Below are 20,922 nucleotides of genomic sequence, written 5' to 3' on the forward strand. Positions count from 1 at the left end.
TATTTAGCATTTATATCCTGATTGCCTCAGTTTCCTCCTCTGTAAAATGAGCTGGAAAAGAAAACGGCAAACCACGCTACTCTCTTTGCCAGAAAAACCCCAAACGGGGTCATGAAGAGTGTGATATGACTGAACAATTTCTTTGTATCTGTTGTTACTGCCAAGTAGAATGTAAGTTCCTTGAGGGCAGGGGCTGATTTGTTTTTGTCTTCATATTCCCAGCACCTTGTGTAGGATCTGGCAAGTAACAGACAATAAGTTAATGCTTGTTGAGTTCATTGGCTTGGGTCACAAGGCTGTGAGATCAGCTTCTCAGATCTAATGCTTCATCTGTGCCAGTCTCCAAGGACTCCTTTCTCCCTTTCCCTCCCAGTCACCAAAGGCAGAATATAGATCAGAAACTAGAGACTGTATTCTCAGACTTCCTTGTTTCCCTAGGACTCAGCTTTCCCACCTGCCCCCACCTCCCCACCTCCACACCACCGCCAGGGAGCTGCTAGCTTCATGGATCGATTTTGAATATGCCTATGTATGAATGTGTTTGTGTTGTCTGACAATGGAAGTTCCTTGAAGATGGATAGTGATGCCTTTGTGTCTTTGTACAGCCAGCACAGTGCCTGGTACATAATACATAATTAATAAGGGCTTGTTAATTGTTTTCTCCCACAAATGTTGATCTTTCTTGTTGACGGTCCTCAAACCACTGGGAAGCATGCGAGTTCACTCTGTAAATTTAGGAGTTGGGGCCTCTTTACCTGAAAGGTTGTACAATGGGATTGAGTCCCTTAGCTGTGTTCCTGCAGGCTCCCTTTTCACAAAATGGGGGTGAAGATGCTACCCATGGCACAGGAAGTTAATAATAACAATAACAATACTAGCTAGTGTTCATACATTACCTTAAGATTTAGAAAGCCCTTATCTCCTTGGAATGACACACAAATCCCATGAAGTGACCGTGAAAAGTATCATTATCTGGAACGTTAGGCTCAGTGAGGTCAAATGACACTCCCAAGACACATAGCTGCTGTTAGAGTTGACATCCAAACCCAGATCTCCCCTGAATCCAAAGCTTGCCTTCTATCCATCATGCCACCTGGTCTCTCAGTGGAATCTCCTAGTTACTGGCAATATGGATTTTGGTCTCCACCTTCCTGTGCCCCTTAAAGAAAGCCACCCAGGTTAGGATATTTCCATGATCCCTGTGGATGGAAGTATCAGTGAGAAATATACCCAAAATAGTCAGGGAACTATCACATGCTGTCAGAGTCAGAGGAACTGGAGCAGGTGGTGATGTCTCCCAGAGTGGCTTTGTGAATGTCCCTTGTAAAGTGCTTAGAAGCTGCAGTCAGCTCTTCTTCTAACCCTAGGACTTCCCATCAGGTTTAGTTCTGTCTCCAAGCACCCAAACTCTGAAAAGGCGTCCAAGGCACCCAGTTTCCCACCACAACCACCAACTGGCAAGAAAGAGGAAGGACTGGATCTCACAGAGCTGGGGCTCTAGCTGCCAGGGCTCCATGCCCTGAGGATATGCCCTTCCCTGCCAGTGAAGAGATGCTACGGAACATGGGAGAGGTTTCATTCCAGGTTGGAGGCCCTGGGGAGGGGTTTCATTGAGAGACACCAGGAGAGGATATGGGACACGGGTAGAAATGGAAGGTGTGCCAAGATTTGCCATGATATCACTTGATTGACTTTTAGGGAGGGAGTGGGCAGCCTTGAAGGACACAAAGATCCCTGTGAACTCTGCTAATCCCCCAAGCACTCTGAGCCTCTTTAAACTCACGGGCCAACATCTCCACCAGGAGACCTTCCCTTGATGCTCTGCTGAGGATCACCCCAGCCATCTCCTGCTGTGAAAGTGAGTAATCTTGCACCAGCTTAGCTCTCCTTAGGAAGAGGGTCATGATTTCCATCTACTTCTCCCAAGATATAGATGAACTAAAATAGGAAACATGAGGCTATCATTTTATCATCCAACAAACAGCTCAAAGCTTAGGGCATGGGTGCATAAGTCATATAGAGAGCCACCAGGACGACTGAGTTCATATGTCATTTTCATTAAAAAAAAACGTATTGGTCATCTTCTCTTGCCCATTAAAATTCCTACATGTGGCAGACAATTATTCTCTAAATGAATAATGCTTTGGGACATCCCCATTCATATTAGGAAAGGAACGGATGAAAACCTCAGCCCAAACCAACTTACACATCTAGGTGGGATTTATTAAAAAACATTATTGACATTCACCTGATTGTTCAGGTTGGGTGGAGTCAGAGAACGAGGCAATTATCTGTCTTCACTGGGCTGATTTATGAGGAGTGGGGCTTCAAATATTATTTTGCATTTTCCCCTTTCATTATTTGACTTGTCTACCAGTCTTCCTCACTTTGGGGAGGTTCCAGGGCAGTAATTTGTGGGGAAGTGGGGTGTTATCTTATCTCAGCATTTCCAGATCTGTCAAGTGAGATGTTTAAACATTGTAATCAATTGGGGGTGGGTGGGGCAGTTCTCGACTTTTCTGAGCCAGTGTCCAGATTCGAAATCTTGCTATGAAATTATATTATTCATTCAGGACTTTTTGTCCAGTATTTCAGATATTCAGAGGTCTTGTAGCTGTAAGACAGACCAGCAGGCCTTTACTAATGTGTGTCAATATAAATTGCCCAGCAGCAATATCAATTCATTTGCATTCACTCTCTCAGGCACAAAAATCCTAAATAGTAAATATATCCTTATGGACAGGGTCAAAGGTGCCACAATTAGACCTGAAAGAGAAGAACTAACATTCATATAGCCCCTACTACGTGCAGTACAATGAGCTAAGCACGTTATAAATTTCTCATTTAATCCTCTTAACAAACCTAGGAGGTAGATTCTATTTTCTGTACACTACATTTAAGGAAACTGAGGGAGGGACACCCAGATAGTAAGTGTCTGAGGCTAGAGTCAAGAAGGTCTGAATTCATGTCTAGCCTCAGATTCTGACTAGCAATGTGACCTTGGACCAGTCACTTCACCTCTATTTGCCTCAGTTCCTCACGTGCAAAATGCCAAATTCTCAGGGTAATTGTGAGTATCAAACAAGATGAGATGATATTTGTGAAGTGCTTAGCACAGAATCTGGCACATAGTAGGAGGTTAGTAAGTGCATGTACTCTCACACACACACACTCACACACACACACACACACACACACACACACAGAACCGTGCATCATTGCTCCACTAGCCTCTCCCTTCTCTACTTATATGTTTTTATGTGAGAATTATGCGAAAGATAAGGACAGCATCATTACTAAGTAGAGAACCATTTGGGACCTATCCAAAAACAAATGCTCCCTATATGGTATTTCTTTTTCTGTATTTCAGATAATGCCTCATAGGGCTTATCATCCAAATCCATTCATGTTCTGCAGAAGTAAACTGTGCATTCGAGGACTAAAAATAGCATGTATGAAAAAGTGTGTGGTATTTCTGCATGACTTTTAAAGGCTTTTCCCCATTATTTTTAAGGAAGTCTTTTGTGTTCAACTCCAGATGCAAAAATACAATGCTCAAAACAGTCTATCCTTCTCCTATACATAGAATCAACCTTTCGGTATTCGATGGGAATATTCTATTTCAAAATGAAATTTATATTCATGGGATTGCTTGGAGATCTCAGTGAGGTGTTTTGGGAGACTGTGGTCAGGAATGAGAGTATTGACTCAAGGTTCAGAGGTGGAACAAAGAGTCTGAGTAGGGAAATTATTTACTCATTGGTCACAGAGTTAATAATGACCATGTAAAGGTTAAAACCTGCTCTCTGGATGTATTTAATCACTGATTCAACAAACATTTATAAAATACCTCTGATGTGCTAAGCACTGGGACCAGAGAGCCAGAATGCAAACAGTCCTTGTCCTCAGATACCTTACAGTTAGCCCCCTTGATCTGTCCATGGTACTGATTATTGATACTTCTCTACTGGAGCAAAGAATTTGCCCACCTCTTCAAGTCAGTTTCATAAGTCCCCATAGACTGTATTCCTTGTGCTAGTCATTGGGGATACAAAAACAAGATACAGCAGTCCCCACCCTTGAGAAACTGTTGTTCTCTTGGTGTGAAACCAATGAAATTTAAAAATGATGTAGAAATGAAATATAGAGTAAGTACCAGGGACAGTGCACTTGGACCAGAGTAGGCAGGATAGAATTCTCATAGGAGGTGACACTGCCCACTTTCCTCCTTGACTTGACACAATGTTGTGTTCTGTGTTCTGGAGGCAAGTTTTAAATGAAAGAAAAAGGAAGGAAGAAAGGAAAGCAGGAAGGCAGAAATGCATGCTCAAGTCAAGAGCATGGGTTCAAATCTTAGCCCTGGCTTACATATCTATTTGACCTTACCAGTCATTGAGGCTCCCTGTGCTTCCAATTGCTTATGTCAGATGTTGAAGATTGGATTAGATACTTTCTAAGGTATCTTCCAATTCTTCAATCTACTATCCTAAGAGAATTGTGGAACCTTGAATACTTTGTTATTCCTATGTACTCAACAAAGAATGCTACCTGAGTCAGGATCTTTTGAAATCCTTCCTGGAATCCCATTAGAGAAAAGAAACATCCAGGAAGTCAGTGATGTATGCAGTTGGGGACAAATTAGTGGTTTTCTGATACAAAAAAAGTGAAGAACATTTTTCTGTAAGTGGGATTAAGTTTCAATACTCGTTGGATGGTGATTCAGATGACTCTAAGGACATTTTGTAATTGTACATCGTTAAATGGCAGAACTCTCCAGTTAGTAGAGGAGAAACTGGGACTTCTTTTGGTGTTGTGCAGCCTCTTCTACCTTGAAGTAGCATACAGGCAAATGCCTCAAACCCCCATTGCCAGGACCTATCTGGCCTCAAACGTCCAAGGCAGAGACGTTTGCGGAACTGATAACATAAGAAGTCACTTGGATGACTTCAGCCTGGGTTTCATGTGTGGAGGAGACACACTCAAATGAGCAAGTTCCATCAAATAAAAATGGAGAGGTTCCAATCTAGCCTGAAAGCTTTGAGGAAACTGAGAGTCTCAAGGATTACTTCACTGAGAGATGTCAGGAGTTGACTTGGAGACAGGTGGAAGGGGCCTGTGTGTGCAAGGCTTTATCGTAACATCACATGACTCACTCCTAGGGGAGGCCTGGGAAGCCTTGCACGGCACAAATGTCCTTGTGGTCTCTGGAAGTTCCAAAGCACTCCCAGCCTCCTGAAGCCCAGTACCTCAGAACCTCATTTTCTTATGGTGAGATGTTTCTTTCTTGTTTTGCTGGTAGCTAACTTGGTGATTTACTATTGTGAAGGTGAGTCACCTTGCCCTTCCTGATCCCTCCTGGGGAGGGTTGCATTCCCCACTCATCTGCCCCTGACAGCAGGGAACCTATCAGGTCATTCATTTTAGGTCTCAGAGTATTCATGCCCTAGATCACTCTATTTCAAGGAACTCCAAGTATAAGGTATAGAGAATCCATGAGGGGTCATATAGTCCATTCCCCTGCCTCTCCAGGCTGACTTAAAAAAAAATGAGCTTCCATATTCTCTCCAGTTTCTTCAGCTTTTACTCTCTGTGCTGGAGTGTCTTCAGTCAGGAATTATATCAAGGATGGGGAATGGATCAAAAGTCAACAAGGAGAGATTAAATAAAAAGCCAAAGCAGTATCTCTGTCATATTTTCCCTTTGTGTATTTCAGCCATTTCCATGGATATGATGAGAAAGGTCACCTTGGACCGCGTTAGTTTTCTGAGAGATCTCATGCTGACTGTAAGAGACAAAAATGAATGTGTCAAACAACTAAGTGAGAAACAATTAAATTCGTCAATGTGTTTGTAGTAATATCTTCTGCTGATCCTGTTATAACTTGGTCCTCTTTAAGTGCTATTTTTGAGCCCAGCACCAGATGTAAGGAATAACAGAGTAGATGTCCTAGATTCTTAGACCAGTCCTTTCATTCCTTAGCTAGACTAGAGAACCAAACCAAGTTCACTTTCTTGGATTCACAATCTGAGCCAGATTTCTTCTGTGGGTTAGAAAGCTAAGCCTGGCCACTTTGTCTCAGCCAAAGTTGAGAGTAGTTCTCTTTCCTGAGGTAAGATTCCTGAGTATGGTTCCTTTCTTTAGATGAGATCTTGAGCTGTATTTCCTTCCCTGGACCAGGAGTGAGCCTGGATCGCCTTCTCTCCCACTCTGATAATCAGCCTAATATGAATGATTCCAGACTTGGAAAAAATTTTCCTGGGTTTTAAAGATTTGTGTCCTTTAGTCCCTGAGTATGTTTTGGCAGGTAAACTGCCAGGTAGTTTATAGTGTCTACCCTAGCTTGAAAGGGGATTTCTCTTTCTGTGTCTTCCTGTTGGGCTTTGTTACTACTTTATAGAAATGCAGAAGATTTATGTGGGTTTATTTTGTAACCTGCTAGTTTGCCAAAGTTGCTTATTGTTTCAAGTAGTTTTTTAGTTGAATCTCTGGGATGTTCTAAGTATATTTTGATATCCTCTGCAAAGAATGATAACTTAGTTTCTTCTTTCCCTATTCCAATTCTTTCAAATGCTTTTTCTTCTCTTATTGCTATAGCTAATATTTCTAGTACCTTATTGAATAATAATGGTGATAATTGACAACCTTGTTTCACCCCTGATCTTATTGGAAATGCATCTAGCTTATCTCCATTGCACAAAATGCCTGTTGAAGGCTTTAAATAGAAACTGCTTATTGTTTTGTGGAACATTCCCTTTATTCCTATGCTCTCCCATGTGTTTAGTAGGAATGGGTGTTGTATTTTGTCAGAAGCTTTTTCTGCATCTATTGAGATAATCCTGTGGTTTCTATTAGTTTTCTTGTTGATATGATTGATAAGGCTAATAGTTTTCCTAATACTGAAACAGCCCTGCATTCCTGGTGTGAATCCTGCTTGATCACAATGTGCCATTGTCGTGATAAGTTGCTGTATTCTTTTTGCTAAAATCTTATTTAAAATTTTTGCATCTATATTCATTAGAGAAATTGGTCTGTAATTTTTTCTCTGCTTTGTCTCTTCCTGCTTTTGGTATCAGAAACATATTTGTATTGAAAAAAGAATTTGGGAGGACTCCTTCCTCCTCCATTTTCCCAAATAATCCATATAGTGTTGGAATTAACTGTTCTTTAAATGTTTGATAGACTTCACTGGTTAATCAATCCAGCCCTGGAGATTTTTTCCTAGGGAGATGATTGATGGCTAGTTCAATTTCCTTCTCTGAAATGAGGTTAAGTACATGAACACAACTGCAAGACACTTTTCCCACAAATAAAGTCAGATCTAAGTAAGAGGCAAAGGATCACTTTCTCGTGGGTAGGACAAACCAATATAATAAAAATGACATTTTTCCCTCGATAGGTTTACTTATTTAGTGCCACATCAATTAAAGTGTGGGATAATTATTTTCCAGAGCTGGAAAAATACTATCAAAATTCATCTGGAAGAAAAAACGGTCCAGGATATCCATGACAAGAAATGCTAGGGAATGTGGCCCAGCACTACCAGATCTCCAGTTGTATTTGAAAGCAGTAATTATGAAAACCACTTGGTACTTAGTAAGAAAGAGAAGGGTAGAGAAGTGGAATGAGCTAAGTACTCAAAACAGAGTAGACAATGAATATAGCAATTTGCTGTTTGATGAACCCAAGGACCCAGCTTCTGGGATAAGAAGTCACTGTTTGACAAAAATTGCTAGGAAAACTGGGTAACGGTATGGCACAAACCAGACATAGACCCATGCCTGACATCGTAGAGAAGAATAAAACCCAAATGGGTACACAATCTAGATATTAAGGTTGATTCTGTGGACAGATGGGGTGAGCAAGAAATAGGGTATTTATCAGATTTAAGGAGAAGGGATGAATTTTTAACTAAAGAAGGGATAGAAAGTTTATGAAGTGCAAAATGGGTAATTTTGATTACCTTAAACTGAAAAATTTTTGCACAATCAAACCCAAAGCAACCAAAATTCGGAGAGATGTAGAAAATTGGCAAAGAATTTTTACAGCTGATGTCAGGGATAAATGCCTCATTTCAAGAATATATGGAAAACTGAGTCAAATTTACAAAAATACAAGTCATTCCCCAATTGACAAATGGTCAAAGGATATGAACAAGCAATTTTCAGAGGAAGAAATTAAGGATATCTATAATCATATGAAAAAATGCTGTAAATCCCTTTCGAATAGAGAGAGATGCAAATGAAAACAACTCGGAGGTGCTGCACCACACCTATAAGATTGGGAAACATGACAGAACAGGAAGATGATAAATGTTGGAGAGGATGTGGGAGAGTTGGAACACCAATACATTGGTGGTGGAGCTGTGAGTTGATCCAACCATTCTGGAGAGCAATTTGGAACTATGTCCAAATGGCTACAAAATATGCGTACCTTTTAACCCAGCAAGAACACTTCTAGGACTATATCCCCAAAAGATCATAAAAATGGGAAAGGGTCCCACATGTACAAAAATATTTACAGCCGCACTCTTTGTGATGGCCAGAAACTGGAAATCCAAGAGGTACCCATCAATTGGGGAATGGCTGAAAAAATTGTGATACATGAAGATAATGGAATACTAATGTGCTATAAGAAATGATGAACAGGAAGACTTCAGAGAGACCTGCAAAGACTTATGTGATCTGATGCTGAGTGAAAGGAGCAGAGCCATGAGAATTTTGTGCAAAGCAATGACCACAGTTTGCTACAGTTTTTCCGGTAGATTTGGAATTTCATAACAATACAAGGACTTTAAAAAAATTACCAATTATCTTCTAAGGCAAAATGCCTTCCACATCTAGAGAAAGAACTATGAAATTCAATTGCAGAATACTGCAATCATTATTTTGTGTGTGTATTACATTTTGGTTTGTTATTTGGTTTCTCCCATTCATTATAACTCTTCTACACAGCATGACTAAAGTAAAAATGTATTTAATAGGAATGTATGTATAGATCCTGTATACAATTATATGCTGTCTCACGGAGAGAGGTAAGGGGGAGGTAGGTGAAAATGATCTAAATTTATGGTAGTGATTGCAGAACACCACAAATATAAAAGAAAAAAAGAAGAAAAAAAGTGTCATTTGTTCTTGGATTTTGCCAAATTCTCCTTCCTTCCTCCTCTTTCTGAACATGCTCATACCAAAAGTGAATACCGAATCAACATTGAATCCCCAATGTCTGGCCTCTGGGATCCCTGTTTTCTGTGGAATGACTGCAGTAACAGGGACATAAGAATTCGTGCTAACTAAATTCCCAAAGAATGGGCTGAGCCACAGTCACATATTTCTGTCTTTTTTCAGGAAAAAGGGCAGACTATTAAAAAAGGTGTTGCCTCCTAGAAGCTTTTGTGGAACCAAATGGACGTCTTGTCAACGAAGGGCCCACTCACTGTAGAATGTAAACCTCAACATTGCCTGTCATCCTGAGCATCCACTGCAAAGCCTCCCCTCAATAAAGCAAATGCATTTCATTCCTGAATCTGTCCTCATACTTATTTAGCTATGTCTGAGATTAGGTGGTGGGAATAATGGAATCAAAAAGGACCAAGTGGGTGAAAGGGTATAATTGTTTAAATGACATTTACAGCATGTTCTCTAAGGCCTGGAGGCTCCAAACAATGAGCTTTCCTGATGGGCTATGTGGTGGGTAGAAGTCACTTAAGCTGTCCGTAGCTCAGGTTTCTCATTGTCAAATCAGGGGAATATTCTGGCAGTCATATCTATGTTTCCTGGGCTTCTTCCTCACAAGGTCCAATTCAATGAACAGCCAAACTCCTAGGTTTAAGAATAAGACTGAAATCCATAGAAGATCCCTTTTTCCATTGAGCATTGGTCGAACTACAGGTATGAACATGGCACGTTCCTGGGCGTTGAGGGAGATAGAAAATCTAGAAAAGAACTGGCTCCAGGATTCATATAAATGACAATTAAATGCATAAGATAATAGCATAGGTGACTATCACACAGATGCACACACGGCAGGTGTGTTAGTGGTGCTAAGCCTAATAGAAGTGTAGACCATCTTGTTCAAAATGTCAAATTAAGTACAGGGGGTCATGAAGGATCTGTGGCATGTGAGGCTATGTGTAAGCATGGGATAATCAATCAATAAACATTTATTAAGCACCTTCTGCTTATCAGGCACTGTGCTAAGCTGTGAGGATATAAAAAGGGCAAAAGACTTAAGAAGTCAATAGAAAGGAAAAGACTGAAGAATCATAAGGAAAAAAGACATGACTATTGGATCGTGGACACAGGGGAGAATGGGAGCAAATCAGAAGAATAGTCTTAGAAACAACTCAAAATACATTTTGTTCCAAGATGATGGCAAGGCAAACACAGTAAGGCAACATTTATTAAGTGCTGACTGTATACCAGGCACTGTAAGTCCTGGGGTACAAAGGAAAGAGAGTGTCCTTCTATGCAGAATGAATAACAACATTTATTCATCTCTTACAAGGTGCAAACTACTGTGCCAAGTAGTCCCTGCTCTCAAGGAACTCCTATTCTAAATGGAGAGAGCAATGTATAGGTTTCAACTGTCAGTCGGATGAAACATTTCCAGCATTCTTAGGATGGAGGAGGAAAACATAAGGTAACGAGCATCCTTTAATATATTTTCTACTGACAATTCTTATGTTTCCAATTTGGAATCATTTGGGATATAGAAGCAAGAACTTTGGTGGCAAGCATGTTATTTTCTGGGTATTTCATAAATTGAATGTCTGACGACGTTGGGGCTCTAGCACCTGCAGGAATAGTTATCTTTTCCTTTTCTTTTACAGATGAGGAAACTCAGGCATGGTGATGGGGAAACGATTTGGCTGAGCCACATTTGTAGTAAAGTGGCCAAAGGAGCCGGATTCGACGCCTCGGTTGTCTAGCTCCAAACGCATCCCTCTAGCCAGACCTTAGAGCCCCACCCGTTCCTTCCCCTTAACTGCCATGGAATTCTGCAACCCCAATAAGTCTGCGTAACTCCAAAAGGGACAATTGGTTTGGAAGGTTGCTTGTTGGCTCTAGTGGTCAAGAAATGGCCCAGAACTGGGGCGTAGGAGTCCAAACAGTGACCAGGTCTCGCTGGTGTGGCTGCAGACGCCTAGGTAAGCAGGAGTGGAGGGGAGGGGAAGTATCAGTCTGGGTTGGCATTCATCTCTCGGGGGAGGCAAAGCTGGGGCTATGGATTCTTAGCTGTTTTTTCTTCTGTTCAAAAGCCTCCCATAGAAGGCACTTGGACAACCCCTTTGTCCCAGGGACCTCTAAGTTTGATAAGAGATCCCACAGGCTAAGAGGACTCTCTGTCCCCCAAATCTCCCTGACTGACCTGGCTTCTTGCACTGTCGTGCGGGTTACACTACTGCGTGTGTCTGTTTCAGAGCTCACCTGGTGGACCATGAGCTAAGGTCTGGTCAAGGCAATGGTTAGGTTGGCTCTTTCATTTTTGTCCCTTGAGGGCCTTGAATATCTAACATTCTCTCAGCTTCAGATGCCCTTGGGCAGCCAGCCTGCATAAGCCTGACCTCTTTCCTTGGCACCTGTCACAGTGTTTCTGGCCCTCCATAGGGAGACTCCAGGTCCGATATTGGTACTTTCTCCCCTGGGGAAACTGGTACCATATTCCCTTAGCTGGTGCCTCGGGGGGTAGAACTTTGCACCTGGTCACTTACTGGCTCTGTGACCCTGGGCTAGTCACTGAACTTCTGTGTGCCTCAGTTTCCTCAACTGTCAAATGGGAACAGTCATAGCACCTGATTCCCAGGGTGATGAGGAACAAGTGACATAGTATAGGTAAGGCACTTTGAGAATTGAAAGCACTTCTAAAAATGATTATTCCCATCAATAATAATGGATCTGAGATCCCAAAACCCCTTTCCCAGTCAGGGCTTTTGTTCCCAGTAGAACTTGGGGTAGGTGTACGGGCCTGGCTCTTCCTGTCTATACTTCCCAATTTCTGCCTGGCTGCCCTGTTCCCTTCTGGAATTAAGAGCTCGCTTTTCTGAGGAGACCTGAAGACCTGCAGTAGGGCTTGTGTTGACGTGAGTAATAAGGGACGAGTCTTGGCTGCCTTGCCTGCCTTCATCCTACTGTGTCCCTTTCCTCTGGTTTTCTCCTTGGGCTAAGGGTTCTGTCTGTGAGGAATGATCTGCTGGGGATTTGCATCCCCTCTAGCTCCCAGGGCGCTGAATTGAATGGAACTCAGCAACAGAAAAAGGGGGCGTGTTGACATTGGTGAGCAGTGGTGTGCTGGGCACGAATTTGCTTTGCAGAATAGTAAGCCATCAGAGGGAGGATGTTGGGTTCCAGGGGATTCTATTTCCTCAGGGCAGCAGTATGAAACGAGCATGCGAGCTCCTTCTGATGCCCCATGGCCTCCCTGGGCAGGGTTGCCTGAGTCCCCAACCAATTCCTTACTGCATTTGGGGTGTAAATCATCTGAGGAAGAATAATGCGAACTTGTTGCTGGGCCAGCACTCCACCTTAGTTACAGGGTTGCCCCTGCCTCTGGATCTTGGCTCATTTTAAGGGTCAGCAGCCAGTGATGTCTGACCCATGTCACTTCTCTCTTCCTTTCCTCACCCTGGGATCCCAGATATAGACTCAGTGGTCCCCGTGGTCCGCCAGCCAGTCGCCAAGACTCCTGTTAATCACCTTCTTCCTGCCCAGTATGCTGCTACCTCCCAGTTTGCTGCCAAGACACAAAAATCTAATGGCACTTGTTGGGGCTTCTAACAGCTTGACAATATTCAGAGGACAAATAGGAAGGAAGGGAATTATTTCTCTGTGCCTGGTCCTGGGCTTAGCGTGGCAGATACAAGCAAGCCAAGCTGGTGCCAGCCTTCATTGAGCATTTAGGTTCTTATGTTGTAGATAACACAGGGAAGTGGTAACCAGTCTGGGGCATTGACTGAAACACAGTACCCAGAATGAGTACACTTGACTTTGAACTGTTGATTTGATTCCTTGCAACCATTTAGCCTTTCTGAGATCACTGCTGCCTTTCCAATGTCGTCGAAACACCTACGACCTCGAGAAAGATGGAGTACGGAGACTGGAATGGGAACCAGTGTGATGCATCAGCATCTGAAAATATGAAGGTATCCAGATTACTGCTGCAGTGAAGACATTCTTGGCATCTGAAGATGCTCCCAATGGCTAGTGCATTCAGGGTGGAAGGATGGGAGTGATCTTAAAGCCTGGGCCTGGTCCCCTTCCCCTGAGCAACCCTGGAGCCTGCTTCAGATGATTTTCTCAGCAGGTGACCTGGGAATTCTCATTTTGACCTTCCCTTCTGCTCTGAAATTGCAGATGGCACCATGGGGACCACCATAGGCTCTAGGAGAGTCCTGGAGGCCCACAGAAATGAGACGGTGTGGCTGCAGCAGATGCAGGAGGAGGAGGGTTTGAGCACTTTTTCCAGGTTAGCCTGGGGCCAAGGGACCCGCATGGGTGCAGCAGCCCAGGGCAAGGGGTATTGGGCAAAACTGAGTGACCTGAGGGATTGGGGACAGAAACCATTATTTAAAATAATTTAGGAACCGTATGGGGAATCTGGCCCCTGTTGCAAGGCAGAGTCACACGAACTGAGAAAGCACAAACAAACAAGGACAAGCATGTGTCCCATTACACTCCTGCTCCAAGCTCTGCCATTTTGGCCTGTTTTCCTTCCTTCCCTCACCTCCTCTTTCTTTTCTTCTTTTCCTTTCTTACTCCTTCCATCCTTCTCTCTCTTCTTGCCTCCCTCTATGCCAGGCATTGTATGGAGCCCAGAGAATGAGACGTTCTCTTCTCTGTGGACTGGATCTTATGTTCTAAAGGGATGTGACCAGTCTTCTGGACTTGCCCTTCCTATGCTCCATCAGTATCTGGCTTCCCCAAGGCTAAGTGGGCAAGGCAGGACAATGGAGACAGGCCTGAGTTTGGTGTCAGCATCTATCTCCAGCCCTCCTAGTCTGTGCTAGCTCCCTAGGCCTCTGTAAATAGTGGGAGCTGGGCCAGAAGGCTTCCAAGGTCCCATCCATTCAAATGGTGGTCCAGTGATGATGGTAGTACTCTCAACACTGTGTTTGGTGCTGTGGGAAACATGGAGGGAAGTAGGAGATGTTGAGGGGAGAGGAGACCCAGGCAAGCAGCAAGGGCAGGGCAGGGGAGAGTTTGGTGCCGACGTGCAGGCCCTGCAGAGAGTCTAGGACCCAGATTGGAAACCAGAAGGGACCTTGGAGGTCCTGGAGTCCAAGACTCTCATTTTTACAGATGAAGAAACTGAGGTACGCAGGCAAAATGACTTGCCCATAGTCCCCTAGCTAGTCGGTGTCTGAGGCTGGATTTGAACTCAGGCCTTCCTGACTCCAAGCCAGTGCTCTATCCACTGTGAGTTCCTTAAGGGCAGGGAACATATTTTGGACTTTCTTTGACTTCCAGGCATATGCTTTAGACTGAGACACAGAGCCTCTTACATAGGTGATGCCTAGGGCCGTGGTCTCAAGACCCTACTTTCTACTTCCTGCAGGGGTTCTGGCCGTGGTTGCCCTAAGAGCAGTCAGTACAGCTGCCAGCTACTTCAGAACAAAGACAACTTGGAGAAGCTGGTCCAGGTGGTGGCTGAGAATGGCTCCGTCCCTTGTGAGACCCAAAGCAAAGCAGCAGTGGTTCCCTCGGTGCCTGCATCACCCACGTTGTTCCCCAAAATGTCCGGGAACCTGCCATCCTCAGGTAAGCTCGTACCCATCATGAAGATCTTAGCGAGCAGCAGAGTGCCGAGAAGTGCCTAGTGGCGAGCAAGGCTAGGACAGCCAGCCAGAAGCTCTCCTTTTTCCACGCTTTGGAGTGTGAAGAGACATCTGTGCCAAAGGAGCAGGTGGAAAGCCTAGCCGATCCAGCATCTGGGACCTCCTCAATGGGACTCCCTGAGGCACCCAAGGTGAAAGATATGAGACCTGCTCAGTCTGTGGCCAAACTCTGGATAGCCCAGCCAGCTTCTCCAGAAGATGTAGCACCTGTGCTGACCAAGTCAGATTATGCCTCCTCTTCTTTAGGAACACAGCCTCAGCCAGAGACTGAGCTCCTCTTGGACTTGCCAGAAAGCTCCCGGACCTGAAGGGGCTCCCGCTGTGACCCCTGTTCTGTCTGTAGGAGCCTGGTGCACAAGTCCTCACAGGCCCAACCAGAGTCTAGAAGCCAAGCAGATAGTGACAGTGGTAAGGTCTTGTCGGGGTGATGGGCTATAGGAAGGAAGGGGAAGCTCTGGGGCTGGTGGTTTTCTGCCTGCTGCTTCCTTGTCCAACCTGCTCTGACTTTGTGTTTACTGGAGGAGCACCTCCCTCTATTCCTCCATTTCCTCGTTTCTTGAGTAAGGGCTGTCAGAACAGATGATCTCCTGGGGGCCATCCCTTTAGAGGCTGACCCAGGCAGGGGCAGACCTATTAGGTCAGCAGACAATCACCAGTAACGTCTCAGTCTCCACAGAAAAAGCTTGACTTTTCTCTAACGCAATTGAGATGTCAGGAGGGCATGGAATTGTGCTTCAGAGAGAAAGTTGTGGAGGAGGAGGCTGGTGATGCCAGATTAAACCTGGATAAGTCAGGCAAACTCCACAGGGGTTGGCATCCTGGTCCAGACTGGCTGCCAGGCTCTGGTGGATGGGAGCAGCACTAGCAAAGCATGCAATACGTGGGTATGGGCTCTAGCGTCTTGTTGTAGCATTGGGGGCAGATGAAGGAAAGGTTCATGTGATAGGACTGAGAATAAAGAGGTCACATGGAACGTTCCTGGGGGGTGTTGGGCCATTGTTTTTTCAGAGAATTCAGCAGCCCAGTGGTCAGTCCAGGTTGGCCACTTAATTGAATCCGAGGTTTGGCTTGAACTTCAGATGGTGATTGGCTCCTCAGTGGACTACCCCCTCCTGTTCACCTGGGCAGGGGGGAGAATTGGGGGGTCACTTGGCAGCCTGGTGCCCTGGGAGTCAGTGTGACCTTGTTCAGGTCTCCTCTTTTGTCCATTTCCACTACTGTAACTTGGTTCCCTCTGTGCCCTAAATCTCTGACGAGGATCTAACAAGATAGCAGAGGTGAAAGGATCTGAGTAAGGGTGGTTCTCCATTGTGTTCTTCTCTCCATAGAGAGCAAGATGGACCAAGATGAGGAGCCCAGCAAGTTTCCTCAAAGCTTCCTCAAAATTTTTCTTTGTTAACCTAACCTCATAACCTAACCTTTTCTTTACCTAACCTTATAACGCTGGAGCTTGACATCAGCCTCAAACTAGCTATGTAGCAAACTAGCACTTATGTACAGGTGAGGGACTGCTGGCTTAGCCATGTGGGCCGTGTGTGCGCCATTTTCCCTGGAGTTCGCCCACAGCTTCTGGGGGTCTCCATCTCTGCTGCCCCCAGGCCTGGCTTTGACTGCATAGGATGGACAAGAGGCACTTCCCTTCTCCCTTCTCAAGGCGTCTTCAGGCCATTCGACAGACCCCTCAAGCGCAGGGACACTGGCAGGGGTGGAGAATGTCAGAAGGCAGAGCTGGTGCGAGTGTGGCAACACGGTTTAGTCTTTTGGAATATGTCCTGGAGGTCCAGGTTGAGGATGGTGCCAAAGAGGTGGTCAATGTCAGGAGGAAGGTAGTACTGATGAATGACGGCCTGCCTGAGCTGGAACCCTGGGGCAGGAGAGACAGGGGTCACAGCAGAGCAGGGCACTCACAAGGAGATGCCATCCAAGTCCTAATGGCTCCCCCCATCAAGGCTGCTCCAATACTTCCCTTCTCATCATCCCATGTAACACCAGTCCTCGCAGCTGAGAACCTTCCTCCCCTGACCTCAGGCCCCAGGCTCTCAGTAAGCCAAAGTCCTCTCCCAGCACCTCAATCCAATCCCTTCCTCTCTTGTCCCTGAAGGAGCCTCCTGAGAGCCCGTCCTGCAGCACGTCTCTTCCCTTGCCCTCCCTCCCTCCACTGAACTCCTTTCAAAAGTCAGATGCTCATCACTCCCTTCAAGTGCAACTGTCCCCAGCAATCTCCTCAGTACCAAATGGAACAGTCTTGTCTCTGCAGCCGATGGACTCCAGGCCACCTGCCCCTTGCCTGTTTCTCCTCTTTCCTAACTGACTGCTCCTCAGCCGTCTGTATCTAGGCTCCCTCCTGGGCCCCCTTCTTTCTCTCTATACTGTCTCCTCTGGTGAAGTGGATCACTCCCAGAGCTATGCATGCATGTAGCCCTCTCCTCTCTGCTGAGTGCCAGCCCGGAATCATCAAGGTGCTGCCCCTCACCCCTGCCCTGTCCCAGGAAAACCCAAAGAGACCAGGGGCAGTAGCATTTGAAGGAACCAATGGAGGAGAGGGTAAGGGGTAGGGCTGTAGCCAAGACCAAGGACCATCCCAGGTCCCACCCAGTGCCTCACCCTCTACTGCTTCTCCTCCACTTCCCTCTGAAATCTCTCCTTGTGTAGCTGCAGGGCTCGCTCCTTGCAAACCAAGTGTCCGTCCTTATCAGTCACCAGCACGGCGGGGCGCCACCTCCTGTCACTTTGCCCAGGGCTTAACTACTCTTCACCTACTGATGACAATGAGACAGGAGAAACTGAATCAGGATGAAAGTCAGGGAAGCGTAAGGTCCCAGATGCCAGGGCCTGGTTTGTTTCTGTCTTTGTACCCCCAGACCTGAGATACAGTGTCTTGTACATATAGTATCTACTTAATAAATGCTCAATGAATTGAATTCTATTTTCTGTTCCACTTTATCCAAGGACATTCCCAAACACTGATGCAGGAGCCGGCAATCAGTACTGCCTCCCACCAGAACACCCCCACCATAGCACTCTGAGTCAAGTGCTTTGAAAGAAATGGAATGATGAATGTGAGAGATGCGTAACTATACATGTAAGTATCCGGATGTGATTTCATATCTGGACCAGTAATTTCACCAAAGCAGGGAACCTGATGCAGAAACTGCCCCATCCTGGAGACAGAGCCATACGTCACAAACGAAGTGTGTTAAATGAGTGTATGTAAAGCCCATCTACATAACCTGTCTTTGCCGCATCCACCCTCTTTCCCTTACAACTCTCCACCTTGAATTCTCGACCTGTTATGGTCCAAAATGTAAAAGGGATTAGCAGCTGCCATCAAATCCCAGAATGCAGTGAGCCAAAGGATCAGTCAAGAGATTGGCTCCAAGAATGAATACAGTAATCCTGCAGCAGGAACAAATGCGCTTTTAACAGAATAGAGCACTTTCAAATGCCCTGATGAAAAGCTCAGAGTTGAGGAGAAACTTTGAAATTCAAACACGGGAGTCAAGGGAAACCAAGAAAGGTAAGGAACAAGTGGTTGTCTACTGATGTGTTTGACAGGCCTGGGGATGCCTCTACCATGAGAGCCACTATTACAGGGAAGGCCAAGACTAGCGCCCAGGCAGAAAACTTGAAAGGAGTGGAGATGGCAGACAATTGGGGAAATTCTCACTGAAGCACGCTAGTAAGTCAGAAAAAGTGAAAAGTACACAGAAGAATCAGTACCAGACCATAATTACCCTACGGAAGTTTCACTGTAAAGGGAACCCAAGAGCCCAGTCAACACTTGATGTGCTCAGGAAATGGAAAGGCACCAGCTCAAAATACAGAGTGATCCGTAAAGTGCCACGAAGGACCAGGACAGAGATTAATTAGGAGCAGGGCTGCCTCAGACAACTGCGGGAAAACAAGCTGATATCGGATGTGGCTGGAGTGTCGAAGTAAGCCCACTGTCCTGAAAGCATCAAAGGATGCAAGTAGGATGTCAAAGAGATGAAAACATGGAAAAGGTCTGCCGATTTCTCTGGGGAGCTGGGTTGCTCTTCATTCTTTAAGTTCCCAGTCCCTGCTATGCTACCTGAGGATATAGAAGGGCTCTCAGCAACACTGAGAGGCCGCAGCTCCCTGGGCAGAGCTGGAACCCCACCAGCGTGGAGGAAGTATCTCTACCAAAGAAGGAACACACCAACTGGGGAGGGGCCGATCAAACTGATCTATGGGTATAACAAGAATATTATTATGCAGCAAGAAATGAAGCTCTGGTACTGAGAAAAGACCAAGGAGAAGAGCAGGCACAAGGACAGAAGAGTGTGAGCCAAGAATCGTACGGAAGGGGAGATGAACTGAACAGCCGCCCCAGCCCCTCTTCTTCCTGGACCTCAGCCCATTTGCTGTAGGGAGGTGGAGGGCGCAATGCTGCCCACATGAGGTCAGGGCAGCCCAGCTCTCCTTTACACAAGAAGGAATACTATGGGAGAGCAAACAATGTCTGTCAAAGACATTAATAAATCCTATTTTTAAAATACAGAAATAAAAATAAACCGTTGCTCACGCTCAAATCTGCTTCCAACAAATTCAACTTGTGTCTCAAGTTGTCTAAGCCTCAGGTTTCTCTTCTGCAAAATGGGGATGATCCCTGCAAATACACAACTCTCAGAATTGTTGTCAGATTTGGCAGAAGCGAGGGAGTTTGTCCCGCACAGCTGGACAGTCAACCCAAGGGAGGAAAAAGACCTTGCCTTCTGCTCTGGGCTGAGTGCGAGGGATCAAAGTGCTTGCTCATGTTCTAAGAACTCATGAGAAATGGCCCATCCAAGGGAAGGAGAACAGCGAGTCCCAGAACGGCAAAAGACAAAGAGAGAAAAGCAGGATGTGCATGGGGAATCATGCTCCATGACCCCAAGCTCCCCAATCTGAAAACTCATCCTCTCCATAGCCCTGTCTGCCAGAGATGACACCACGATCTCAGACTCCCCCTAAGGAGGCGGGAAACTACAAGGAGGGCCCAGCATGACCCTGTGAGCCTAACGACAGAGCCCATTTACCACCCACACGTTTTGGGAAAAGAAACTGAGTTTTGGAGAGGGCAAGGGACATTCTCAATGCCACGTGGAAAGCAAATAATGGAGTCAGCATGTGGCCTGGGGTAACCCCACGCACCTCCCTGCCCAAGAGGCCTTCTCACAGATGTGGGGTATCTGCAGGGAGCTCACTCACTCACAGCCTCTCTCTCACACACACATATACAATCTCTCACACACTCATTCTCACACTCAGCCTCACACAGTCACACACACAATCTCTCACAGACACGCACGTCACACACACACACTCAGACAGTCTCACTACCACTCACACACACAGTCACACAATCTCTCACAGACACACACAATCTCACACACATTTCAATCTCACACACTCAGTCTCAAACAGCGTCTCAGACACATAGTCACACACAGACAATCTTAGACACAGAAACAGTCTCACACATGAACACACACAAAGGCACACAGTCACACACAGGCACACAGTCACAAACATGCACACTGGCACACATGCATGCATCTATACACGCACAGACACACACTCATGCACATACACAGTAACACACTGTCACACAAACGCACAGTCACACACATGCAAACACACACACCTGCATGCACCCACACATGCACACACACTGTCACATGCCCTGTCACACGCACACACTCATGCACACAAACACACACACACACACAGACATGAACACAGAGGCAGGGAAGGAACAGCTGTTCAAGAGGCAGACAGGCCCTCACCACTTAGCTTGGAGCCTCTCCTCCTCCCTCTTCCTCTGCACCTTCCTCTCCAGCGCCAGCTGCCTCTCCCACTGCCCCTGCTGCACCGTGTTCCTTAGGGCTTCTGCCACCTTCCTCTGCCACTTCTGCTCCCACTCCTCCTCCTGCTGCAGGTGGAAAGGAGAGGGATCCCATCAGGGAGGTGGGGAGGGATAAGCCAGATGGGCCCTTGAGCTCAGACAACTCACTGAGCAGGAGGAGGACTGGTATGGGCACGGACCAGGCTGCTCTAGCTCGCCCTCAGTATCCCCCCTGCTCTCAACA

This window comes from Notamacropus eugenii, chromosome 2 (assembly GCF_028372415.1).
Source record: "Notamacropus eugenii isolate mMacEug1 chromosome 2, mMacEug1.pri_v2, whole genome shotgun sequence".
Lineage (NCBI taxonomy): Eukaryota > Metazoa > Chordata > Mammalia > Diprotodontia > Macropodidae > Notamacropus > Notamacropus eugenii.